Here is a 13,080-nt window from a genome sequence, read left to right as displayed (position 1 = left end):
TAGTGGGTGCTTACATGACTGTTCCCCACAATAAGTTCTTACCTCAGATCTTTCTCTGTTCTTCTCCCAGTTCAGACCAACGATTCTAACAATACTGCTGTGGCAGTGCTGCCTTCCACTAACTACCAACGTGATGTGGGACACAGCAGCTAAAAGTGGCCTGCTTGTTCCATTGCCTATCAGGCTTCAAGGAGGCACTCTCATGCTTTTCAGTACCAACCCAGAGAGCCCGATTTCTTGACTAGCCTCTTGTCTCTGAGGGCTGCTCCAGCTGAAATCATGAATCCTCCATCATCTTCCTCTTCCTCATCACTATCCCAAATTGTAGACAACTTCAGAGTTTCCTGAATTCTCATGTGCACCCATCTTCTACTTGGCCTTTCAGTGAGCTCACCTACCAGGGAAGTAGCCCAGGCCTCTGTAGCAACAGCGAATGTGCTGTGGTACTCACTGGAGCCAGCAGGGGTATTTTTGACCTGTTTGATCTAAAATTTTAAAGCTCATGCCCTTTCAGTCCCATTGTGCTAGATCCTAGGTACCCAGTGACAAACAAAACAGACATGGTTCTTGATTGAGACATTCGGTATCATTTCTATTTCTGTCCTGGCCTGCCTCATGTGTGGTTGTACGTAGACCTCAGAGGATTCCAGCGCTGCACACTAACGCAGGGAGAGCCAACCTTACCCAGCATCAGATGCAGGGATCGGAAACATCTGGTTTTAACATGTGTATTAAATTATATAAAGGATATGTGGATTGTAAGACAGAAATACTGTAGCAGTTTTAAAGCTGTTTGATTTTCATCGTATAGAATTAAGATATAGCCTTACCCAACAAATCTTATTATATACCTGTTACTTTTGGTCACCTCTGCTGATTGTTAAGTATGTAGTCTTTAAGAAGTCATTGTACATTTGGGGAAAATCCTGCCTCATGGAACATTTGGAAAGGATTCACTGTCATGACTAATCAAAAAAAAGTATCTTAAAATGAGACAGGCACAAAATGATCCACTGCTTATAACAACTTTGGAAATAATAATGACTTATTTTAGTGCAAGGACAAAAGTAAAGGACTTAAGAGAAACAGGTTCCCTAAGATGTAGTATGTGGAAGTATAACTAGATAGAGGTCTTCTGGGTGACGCATTGGCAGTGTGTTTAATAATCCTTACACTAAATTCTGTTTCCACGAATTTATTCTGGAGAAAAATATGTGTAAGTATTTATGCAGTTTTGCTGCAGTGTTTTGGGGGCGATTAAGCTTTGGGAACAATCTGAATAGCTGACAAGGGGCCTTTGACGGCTACTCCATCAGAGCTTTCTCCCCAAATGCTAGCCTTTCAGTGAGCCTTGTTTCTTCTCTCCCCTCAAGTGAAGGATCAGCTCTAGGAATCTTTTTCAAGTTATACTCTATTTGCTCTGTTTTCTACCTCTGTTTAATGATTCCTTAGCTTTTAACATAGCCCAAGTGAATGTGATTTAATGTAATAGATTTCCAGTGCTGCTCTCTCCTGGTATATAGAAGTGCCTGAAGGTTCTTTCTATGTGCAAGGCTAAGCAGTGGTATCTATCAGTGACATGTTTTGGGAGGAACCTCTTCCTAAATGTGTGGAGACCACAGATAGGGGAAACAGGACCCGCTGGAAGCCACAGGGTGTTCTCATCATCATGTGGGAAACTGCAGGGTGACAAAGATTCCCAGGCTTCCAGTTCTCCTCAGCAGCTGTTGACACTGCCTTCAGAATTCCTATGGAACTTGTCTGGAATGTAATTGGTTTGAGTTCATTATAAGGAAATCACCAGGAAGGCATCACCGATGCTTATGGTTAGAGATCCAACTCATTACTGCAGTTTGGTCCCTTGCTCCTTTCGAGGCTGTGGGTTTCTACTCTGCCCTTTGTATCTGGGCACAGCACTTTCCTCCCCTCCCTGTAGAAGCCTGTCTTCTGTCTTACCCAAGTTGATCCTTCTCACCAATTTTGGTCCTGTGTCATTTCTCAGTGGCATCCTGTAAGGTCAGAATGCTAGCCGAGGGTCAGGCCCTGGGGGTCTGTAGTGAAGAGCTGGGTTTGCTGAGGACCTGCTGCTCTTTACATTTTTTTAGCTCTGTGGATTGACCCATAACTAGAATGGTCTGTTGAAGCAGGCAACTAAAGATTTTCTCCTAGAAAACATGCATAGCATAGTTTTTAACATGCTGTGGCCCACATGATACTTCACGTTATACTTCCCCATCTTTGCTGCCATCAGTGTGGCTTGCTTCAGCCACCTTGCCTATGGAGCAGTTGAAGTAAGATAACAACAGCTAAGGTATCAGGCTTTGATGCTTGTGCATTGAAAACATTTTAGTGTTTTGTTATTAAACACTTTGATTTCCCCTTTGAAAGCAATCTGTTTGATTTGGGCTTTGAGAATGACACTTGCTGAGAGACTGACTGTTGGAACAGAGTCCCAGATCTTGGCTTCTCTCTGTGAATCACTTGATGTCTGTTACCAGACACTACCTCTATTCTCTGCCTAAAGAAAGGTCCATTTCTCATCTTCGATCTTTACTTCCTGCTTGTTGATACTGTACTTTAAAATTTGTTTCCAGCTATTTGCTCTATATTTAAATAAATAAGAGAAGCTATTATTTCCCTTGAATGTGGACTTGAATTCAGATTCAAGACACTTGACAGCTGAGTGGACCTGGGGCTGGGAGATGGTGATGCAGAAATTGAGCAGTGTGTGGCGTATGAGGGATAATCCATACACCTTCTCTGATGTCAATGGGCTGTGAAGATTGTGTTATCTTTTTTAATGAGTTCTGTTCACCCTGGGATGAGTGCCTGTGTTAATGTATTTCTTCTTTTTGCTAACAGTGTGCTGGCCTCTCTCTCTCAGACATGTGTTGATTTAGAGTCTTGGTCATCCCTCCGAAAGGGTGGTTTTCACTCCCTTAAGCAGGAATGTTCATTGGAAACAAGAAGCTCTAAGTGCTGGGCCTTAAGCTGCCTTCTTTGATTTAGTTTTTGCCTCTGTTGCTTTATCTGTAAAATAGGACTAGCTATAAGGGGATGTCTTCAGAAGACTGATTTTTCTTTCAAGTAATTAAAGATGGTTGCACTGCTTAAGTTAAATAGCCCCTACAAATGTTTCTTTGAAATGTTTACTATATTGGTCCTGTTCCTGGTGGCCAGCACCTAGAAGTGGCTTCCCTGCCCCCACCCTGTTCCACTAGACTACCAGTTTAGGCCAGTTCTTTCCCCCAGTGGAACCCTTCTGCTGTGCTCTTTTTAAAACTATTTTATTTCTATCCCTTCCAACCCCCCAACCCTAGGTAAGAGAAAGAGGGTTAGTGGGGAGTGGGAGCACAGAACCCTTTACTTCTCCTTGCTGTTTAGGGCTGATGGGTTCTTGGAGGGGTGGGGGGGGCTAGACCAGTCCTCCTCCTCCTCCTCCTTCTCCTCATCCTCTTCTTCTTTTTCCTCTTCCTCTTCCTCTTCTTCTTCTTCTCCTTCGTTTCTCTCCCCTCCTCTCTCCCATCCCCATCTCTCAGTGTTTCTCTCTGTGTCTCTGTCTGTCTCTCGGGAAGACGAGAGACCCATGGAATTTGAGCATCTTAGTCTTAGTAGCTGAGGCCTTTCTGAAATTGAAGAGAGGCACTGCTGATATTGGGTTTCTCCCTCTGATGAGAATTTTCTAATTGCTTTTAGTCTCACTCAGGAAAGAACAAAGCACTCACAGTGGCCTGCAAAGCCCTCTGGGATTTGCTGCCCCAGGTCCATCGCCAGTCTGACTTTTGCTCCTTTCCCCTCTGCTCACTCTGCTCCAGGTGCAACAGGCCAGCATGCTATGCACCTTTTGACCTTAGTGTGTTCACATCTACTGTGTCCTCTGCATGTGCTATCTTCAAGGCCAACTTCTCTACATCCTCCAGTTTGTTACTTCATGCCTCCTTCTAGCCATACTTCCCAGATCACCTTTTAAAGTTATAGCATGTCCCCATTATCCCCGTCTTCTTTCTCAGTGTTCTCTTTTACCATAGAACCATATACTTTATTTATTATCTGCTCTACCATACAAAATGAAAATTTATCTAAGGCAAAGAACCAGGGGACGGGGGAAAGGTCTGTTTTGTTCGTTGTAGTATCTCCAGTTCTTCAAGCAGTCCCTGGAACATGGCAGACACTGGGAATTACTTGATAATGGAAGAATAGGTGAGGCACTGAGACTTCTCTGCTGGATCAGGGTGCACCCCAGTCCTTGGCCTGCAAGTTTGGACAGTGGTGATTTAAAGGCAGTGGGCCTCGTCACTGAGGAAAGTGTCGTACCAACCAGAATTGGTGTGTTGTATCCCTTTATGCTATCATTTTCACAAATACATATGCGGCTAATGTCCCTCCCTTGTTTTCCTTTAAGCATTTCTCTCTAAATCTGAGAACTAATTTTTTAATGGTGTGATAATGAATGTGAAAGCATTTCATAAAGTGCTTTGCAAGAGTTAATTACACTGGGCCTTAGAATCAATTGCCAGGTGACTTGAAATAGTCACATTGTTTTCCAGAAACATGGGGTCCTAGGTGAGCTCCTCTGTGTTTTTCTCCTGCTGGTCCCCTCTAGGTCCTGTAGCCTGGGCCCAAGAGCATACCTGCTTTGGCTGAAGCCTATTCAAGGAAAGCGACTACATTAACCTCTTAGATCCAGATTGCTAGATCCAGACAATGTGCTTTCTTTGTGTAGGAAAGAAATAAGAGAAATAAATAAGACCCAGCTTAACCAATTTGGGGACTCTAAAGACTGTGCTCAACTTCCACGTGGTCAGTTCCAGTTATTACCCTGGTTGGGATGAGCTGACTTCATGGAAGTCAGTAATTCCGATGGCCCAGGTTTGTGTTTTTCCAGCAGAGAAACTCCGGGATGTTCTATACTGTTCATGGCCACAGGTGAACTAATACCTTTCCCTGATTGCTTTTAACAACTTTTGGACAGAACTACCCAATCCGGTTTTCCTTTGCCACACGATCTCCTTACATAGGCCACGTAGGAAGGAAGAACAGCCAGTGAGACCTGTACCATGGACATCCCCCTCCACCCCAGCCCCGAGGATCACCAGCTCCTTGGTCAGACTGCAGTTCACTTGGTTTCTGCTTCCACAGCTAACACTTACTAGATATATAACGTGGGCAGATTTCTGAATTTGTCAGAGTTGTAACTTTCTCATGCTGAACTACATTAGAACCTAATTCATGGCATAATTTTAAAGACCAAATGAGGTAATTGATGAAGTTCTACTTAATGCTCGCCTCCCAGAAAATATTTGGTTAATACTGCTATTAGTTATTAATGGCAATTATAATAATAATTAAAGGTAGGCAGAATAGAAAGGGATTTGAGAAACAGATAAAAAAATAACATAGGATACTCTATCCTAGAAGAACGTTTGGAAGGAGACCAGCATAATATTTTATGCATTAAGCTATATTATATAATACACGTTAGGTGATTCATATAATAATGGTTATTATACCCTATAAATATTTTGTGGTCTCATACCTTGCAGACTTGTGTATCCAACAGTGGTACCAGATTTGTCATGTACCATGGCTGTCAGGCGAGCTGCCCTGGCTGCCTCTTCACTGCCTCTGGCATGACCAAAGGTCTGAGACCCTGATAAGGTATATGAAGTTTTGAAGAAGGAACGTGGTGCCCTGGTCTTCTGTGCATTTTTAAGATGGTGGCCTCCACAGCATCCACATGTTATTTTGTTCTTTGCCTTCAACAGGTTATATGTCACACTGTGCTAGATGCTGGGGTAGGTGGTAGGAGGGAGGCTTCCACCATCCCTGTACTCTTGAAACTTTTGGTAAATGGGAGAAACAGACATGGGCAACTCCATGAATGGAGACACATTTATTGTTCAGTAAGTGCTGAACAATAACTGGGATAACTGAAGAGGCAGAAGTTTAGTGCAAGACTTGACCTATGGTGGATGGCCAGAAAGACCCCTCTGAGGAAGTGAGAGTAGTCTAAGAGAGAGCCAGCTAAAGAGGGCTATAGGATTCTTTTTTAAATTATTTTTATTTTTATTAATTACAGTTTATTCACTTTGTATCTCTCCCTCCTCTTTCCCACCTTTGCCCCTCCCCTAGTCCACTGGTAAGGGAGGTCCTCCTCCCCTTCCCTCTGACCCTAGTCTATCACGTCTCATCAGGACTGGCTGCATTGTCTTCCTCTGTGGCCTGGTACGGCTCATTCCCCCTCACGGGGAGGTGATCAAAGAGCAGGCCAATCAGTTCCTGTCAGAGACAGTCCCTGTTCCCATTACTATGGAACCCACTTGGACACTGAACTGCCATGGGCTACCTCTGTGCAGGGGTTCCAGACCATCTCCATGAGTGGTCCTTGGCTCGAGAATCAGTCTCAGAAAAGACCCCTGTGCCCAGACCTTTTGGATCTGTTGCTCTCCTTGTGGAGCTCCTGTTCTCTCCAGGTCTTACTATCTCTCCCTTCTTTCATAAGATTCCCTGCACTTTGCCCAAAGTTTGGCTATGAGTCTCAGCATCTACCTTGATACCCTGCAGGATAGAGCCTTTCAGAGGACCTCTGTGGTAGGCTCCTGTTCTGTTCCCTGTTTTCTCCCTCCTCTGATGTCCATCCTCTTTGCCTTTCTGAATGGGGATTGAGCATCTTAGCCAGAGTCCTCCTAAATCTGTACACCTAAGGAAGCTAATCAAGAAGGGCTGTAGGATTCTTAAGGCATTGAGGATCAGAATTAGGAAGAAAGATACAGGGCACAGAGGTCAAAGAGCAAAGGGAAATGTGGTAGAGAAGGGTCTTGAGGTCACTGATTCATAGGACTTGACAAAGGTTTCTTGAAAATCCTTCTCTCTTAACTTTCGATCATCAACTTTTATTATTATAAAATATGTGTAACAACTTTTTTACCACATTATCTATTTTTAAGACTATAGTCAAGGGGCATTAAATACACTTATGGCATACTGCTGTCATCCCTGTCCATCTGCCAGTGTTTTATCTTGCAGAACGGAAACTCTGCACCTAGGAACACGAGGTGCCTTCTCTCTTCCCCATAAGGGCTGCTCACAGTCCTTCTGTCCCTGAGTCTGATTACGAGTACTCCTGTAAGTGAATCAGACAATATTTACCCTTATATTTACCTTGTGACTGGCTTGTTTATCCACTGTAATGTCCGCAGGTCCAGCCATGCTGTGTTTGCCAGAATTCCATTTCTTTTGAAGGCTATGTAGCTTTCCATTGCAGGTATAGATCACATCTTGCTGAGCCATCCATCCACCTACAGGCACCTGAGTGTGTTAGCAGGTGTGATAACAATGATAACAGTTGTGAATAGAGCAGTCATGAAGGTGGATGTACAGACCCTGCTTGGAGTTCTTTTGTGTGTATGCCCAGAATTAGAATTGCTCGTCAGATGACAATTTTGTGTTCAATTGATTTTTGAGAACCTACCACACGGCCTAGTAACAGTTTTCAGCTTGAAGTTTGAAACAACCAGGGGACCTTTTATGGATTTTAAATACAGTTGTACTAAGCTGAGTAGAAATGGAACTGGCTGTGTACTTGGGCCTCAGAACCACCTCTGCTAAGGGTGCAAGCTGTGAACACAGAGCCTCTTGTCTCTGCTTCCCTCATAGTTCTCCTCTCTTTCTCTAAAGAATGTTTAGGACTAAGGGGTCACTGTAAGTGGGTCCAAAGTGGCATTAGTTGTTCTGGCCAATAGTAATATCTCAGCAGCCGGAACATGGTCATCTATGCCATCGGAAGCAGAGAGAAGCTACTCACAGAACCTTGAAACAGTGCAAAGCGCTGGAGCCTGTGTTGTCACCCCATAGCTGTCACTTTATCTTTCTGATATTCTAAAAACCATTTCTCTCTCTTTCTTCTTTTAATTTATCTATCTGATAGCTTCATTCTTCCACCATTAGAAAGCAGCTCTTGTTGTGCCAGCAAGCTATAAATAAATAGTATTCTGTCATAGTCAAGGGTCAGTTTGTTATTTTGTCAAGTAGACAGCCATATTTTGGCAGGAAGCAGGGAGAAGGGGTGTAGTCTGGCACTGCTTTCAAACTTTCAGAGGTAGTCACACAAAGGTAGCTCATTCCTTCCTGTTCCAGCTCAGCAGTCTATGTCATGGATGAAGGACCAACCCTTCTTCTTTTACCCCTTCCCCTTTCATCTCTTCACTGTAGTCCGTGCTTCTCTCTGGCTGACTCCCTGACTCCTCTGTGTGTTCATTTTCATGGGTTTCTGAGGAACAAGAATACCTCTTGTCATTAGATGTGTGGGAACAGCTGAGAGCCATGGCTAAGAGGACAGTGTCAGCTGACCTAGCTCCATCCTGGCTGTGTGAGCACAGGTGGGCTTCTTCACTTCTCAGTGGCCTTAACTTTATAACAGTGACAAATAGAGTGCCTACCTGAAAGGGCTCTCATGAAAGGTAAGCGAGACTATAAAAAATACCCTTCAGAATTAATATTCATTAATCATTCAAAGCTGGAAGACTGGCCGTTTGCTAGATAACCATTCCCAGGAATGAATGTGACCACAGAAAGCATACAGAGCTGCTTATGTTCCTCTTTCATTTGGGGACAGCACAGAAAAGCTGTGCTTATGATACTGACACTGATGGGCTTTCTTGACAGAGTCCCCCCAGCACCTCCATGCTACTTCCGCCTCAGAAAGTCCAAGTGGTATCTAGGCAACACATACTCAGAGATTTGAGATTGGTGAAAGCAACCAAATTAACAGCCCTGGAAACTTAACACTTAGCTGGTTAACCACAAAATAACAGGATTCATTTCTAGTGAATCCTCAGCCCAGCCTCGAGGCGGGGGAGAAAGGCTTCCCCAAGAAGGTGTTAGCAACCAAGGTGATATTTACTGTTGCTTGATCTCCTACCCACTCTTTCACTTTCAGGACTGTTAGCTTTAGACTTGCCCAGTACCATCTGCATCCTCTACGGGAGGCACTTCAAGGTCATCATCCAGCTTTAATCTTGTAACACTTGTGAACAGGGACTAATCAATGTAGAGACGCCCCTAAGGGATGGGTTGGGACACATGCTTTAAAGGAACAAGCTTGCTGTGGCTACAGTAGGCATTTGTCATCCAGAATTGGCTTTACTGGGTACGAACTCTGGCTCCTTAGAGGGGAGAGCTTGATAGGTAGGTTGGGGCATGAAGCTGTTGGTGTCATGAAGCAGAGTGAGCTTTGCCTCTCTCAGCCTGTGGTGCTAGAGATGCTGATGAGGAAGTGAAGGAGTATGTGGGTCTTTACAGAAATTTCTGTAGATTTCAAGTATGTCATGCTTTTTAAAAACACAATGTGATAGGTACTTATTCTTGCCCCAACCAAAGCAGCTACTAAACATTACTGGAGTATGGCTTTTAAATGGTCCCTGCAGTGACCCACTCCTGTGCCCTAGCACCGTGACAGTAGCGACTGTCCTCTATTAAGCTGATATACCAGGCAGATGTGCCAGGACATAGTTAATTATATTTTATCAGCCTTCCAATGTTATATGGTAGGTGTCTTTGCTCCTGTTTTGTATGTGAGGAGACTATGTGACCTGCTTTTCATCCAGTTGGTTCTTTCTCTGACTCTAACCACTGGGTGACCGTCTCAACTTAGCCTTATTTCCTGTATGTAAAAATTGGGTGGCATTTATATACCATGTTCCTAGGGTGTTTTTCAAATTGTAGTTCTTGTCTCAAAAGTGTGTTGTAAAATCAATATAGTAGATTTTTGAAAGAATGTAAAATATCAGATGCATCCCAATTGTTTTGTGTGTGTACATGCTAGGTAGAGCTAGCAAAGTACTTAGAATGTATGTCATGTGAATACATTGCCTATTTTATTGTTAGGAAGTTTCAAACTACTATTCTAGAGTTATTATAAAAGCCAAATGTACATAAAACATTCTAGGACTTTCTGTAAAGCCTCCCTCATCCTGTAAGTCTGAGGTACCTTATTAGTTGACACTGGAGACTGGAGTGGGAAGTCAGAACATGCTTGTATGCTGTTACTACAGCCTTATTACAACCCACTGCCACAGTATGTCCAGTAGAACTAGGCTCAGCTTTAACATTCTTTTCTCAATATAGCACCCCAGGCCTCAAAGACAGGCACGTTGCAGTCCTGCTGTAGGCTTGCAGTCTGTGGTTGTAAAGAACGCAGCACCTACAGAGCCCTGATTCTCATTTCAACTTAAGGAAAACAGATGTGATCCTTATGCAGTATCAGGGTCTTTATTAATAGGCCCTAAAGGGGTTGGCTACTGTCTCACCCCTCTTGATGCTCTCCCTATTTCAACCACAGTCATCGCCTGGAAGAGATTTCCCCCTTTCTCTCTCCTGAAGAGCATCCCATCCAGACTGTCTAGGCACTTTCCCATGAAACAAAGATGGCAGGAGACCCTCTAGCATGCCCATTCTCCTGAAACATGCTCTTCAATGGCTAATTGTAATCTAGTTGCATGGAAAATAAAGTGAATATCCCCAGCAACTTCCCTGATACATGTGCCTTAGGAGCACACTGACACTCAGTGTCTGTAGTCCACCTGAGGGTCACGGAAGGAGCAAAGGGTTCCTTCCCCACAAGCACAGGTGGAGCCCCTCCTCTGTACCCTTGAAGGCAAGCTTGCAGAAAGGCAGCTGTGCTTGCAGTGTTTATGGAAGGCTTCTCAGCAGAGCAGCCCATGCGGACACAAGGGCTGAAAGACATCCGACAAGAAGGATCTCTGTGTGGATTTTAAGACAAGACTCAACACAGCATTCTGAACGGTGTGAGGAAGAGCCCAGGCAGTACAATTAAGAGAACAGAAGGCAGGCTCAGTGTTTTATGGATCTCGTTAATGAATGAGTCCCGTGGCTTCTGCTGGCCTGGCTTCTCAGCGCCCTGCCAGCCTGTTTCCCACACACCTGTAAATCCGTCAAGCTCTAATTCATGGCTGGTACCAGCAGAGACTGAGGTGTAGGCCTTTCTCATTGGAATACACAGAGCTCTCAAGTCATTAATAATTCACTCTGTGGAGTAATGAACAAAGCCTTACCAAGTTGTGAGCTGAAGTAATCAAGTGACAGATCAATTTATTACTGCAGCGCCCAGATAGAATGGTAGCAACGAGAAGGTACAAGCCTGTCACTGAAAAGTTTCTCAAGACTTAGATCAATGTGTTTTAAGTTCCAGAATAAAATGGATCATTAAACGGGAAATGAATTTGTTGGGTAGCCTCAAGCCTATTTATATGCAGAGTTGCCAACTCAGAATTACTATACTGTTTTTCCAGATTCCTTTGGGCCTCAGGGCCTGCAAATCAGAGTAATTATTACTCATTAATTAAATATAATAAGTGAAACACAGCTTGAAACTTTGAAAAGGGAGGTTGGAGTAGTTCAAATACAATTATCCCCATATTTGTGATAATAACTAGAAAGTTTTCAGTTGGGCTGAAAATATTAGTCTTACATTTACCAAGAAGCTTCCATCATGCTTTAAGTTTCACTGATTATGATCCTGTTGTCACTGGCTCTATAAAGTTCATTACTTAGTCTCTGTGTTCAGTCTAGTGGTGGAAACATCAACACTCAGTGAGAACCTCACAGGCAAGCCAATTTGTCTGAGCTGGGATGGAGGACTAGGAAGAGAGGAGGGCAGGGGCAGAAAGCAAGGGGATGGTATGAGCTGAGCCTTACAGAGAAGGTTTGTCAAGTACAGAAATAATAAGAACATTCTGGGCCAAGGGATGACATGAACAAGAGCAGAAAGGTGGGAGCAGAGGAGGACTGGCAGTATCCTCGTCAGCACACTTCCCGTATGTGATCACACTCAACCTGCACCATGTGCCATGAAGTAGATGTGCCGTCCACCCTTATTACTCCTTTTAAAAAGAGGAGGGACCCAATACCTTTATCTTTGATGAAGTAAGTTACTTGTCCAGTGAGCCACAGCTGGAAAGTAGCAGAAACTTATTAATGAGTTGGGGGAAGGTATGGTTCTTATGTGAGTATTCACCTTTGGGTATAGCCCCAAAGAGCACTTGCTTAGTGTATCCAAGGCCTTGTAGTGTATCCTCAGCCCCAGAAAGCCAAGCAAAATAAAAGGAACCAACCATTAGCTTTCATTGTCAGAGCAGTTAAAAATAGAAGAATTGCTAAACACTTTAGAGATGTAACTTGGCTCTCTCCAAGACCAGCAGAGAGGTGGTAATGACCTTCTCAACAAAGGAGGATCATAGGAGTAGACTTCATCACCTTAACTGATGGTAGCTATCAGGGAAGGCTGAGCACAGGAGGAGTGATGAGGAATCTTTTTCTTCAGTTAGGGAGAGAGCAGAAAGGCCTGATTGTAGAAAAAGATCACGATCCAAACTGAATGTTTTTATATTGGTTGCAATTTGAAAATGTTTTCAGACACAAGTAGCTAGTTGATTTCATTTTCCCAAGGGACTTTCATGCAAACAGGGATAAGTCCAGTAATTCATCTAGGAGGTGCGCCAGTCCTGAATTCCTTTCTCACTCATGATCTGATGGGGAAAGTGAGGATGGAGAAGCAGTTTGAGAGTGTGCAAGCTTAGCTGATGGGCCCAGGTGCTGGCCAAAAGCTGTCTTCTTTGCTGTGACCCTGTTTGACCATCTCATTAACTCCTTCACGTGGACAATGTGATGTAGTTCTGGGCATAATGGAAAAACATGAGTAAGCCAAGAGGACTAAGGTAGAGCTAGCAAAGTACTTAGAGAATGTCCTGTATGGGCCAGGAACAGGATAGGCTTCTGTGGCAACTCTCCCTGCTGTGAGTGCTGGCTGCAGGCAATAAACAAATCTCCTTACCGCTTACTTTTTGCTCTGAGCTACAGCTCAAATGCCCAGAGAAGGAAGTTAACTTGCAGTGTCAGCCTCAAAAACTTGAGGAAAAGTGTAATTCAGATGATAAAATTGGTTGAAGTAGAATTTCAGAAAAGACTCGGTTTAAAGACAAATATTTAAGGTTGGTGAGTCTCTCCTACACAATGGAAGTCACAGGAGAAACAGTGTAGATGTGGATGGGATTATATGAAAGA

The 13,080-nt window shown here is 43.7% G+C and overlaps 1 protein-coding gene across 4 annotated transcripts in view; it reads left to right on the top strand.

Annotated features, from left to right (window-relative positions):
• Arhgap26 (Rho GTPase activating protein 26) overlaps positions 1–13,080 on the top strand; it is a 387,586-nt gene that overhangs the window by 279,104 nt on the left and 95,402 nt on the right. The window lies entirely within an intron of this gene.

This window comes from Meriones unguiculatus, chromosome 2 (genome assembly GCF_030254825.1).
Source record: "Meriones unguiculatus strain TT.TT164.6M chromosome 2, Bangor_MerUng_6.1, whole genome shotgun sequence".
Taxonomy (NCBI): Eukaryota; Metazoa; Chordata; class Mammalia; order Rodentia; family Muridae; genus Meriones; species Meriones unguiculatus.
Note: the sequence above shows the minus strand (reverse complement) of the source record. Positions and strands in the feature narration are given on the sequence as shown.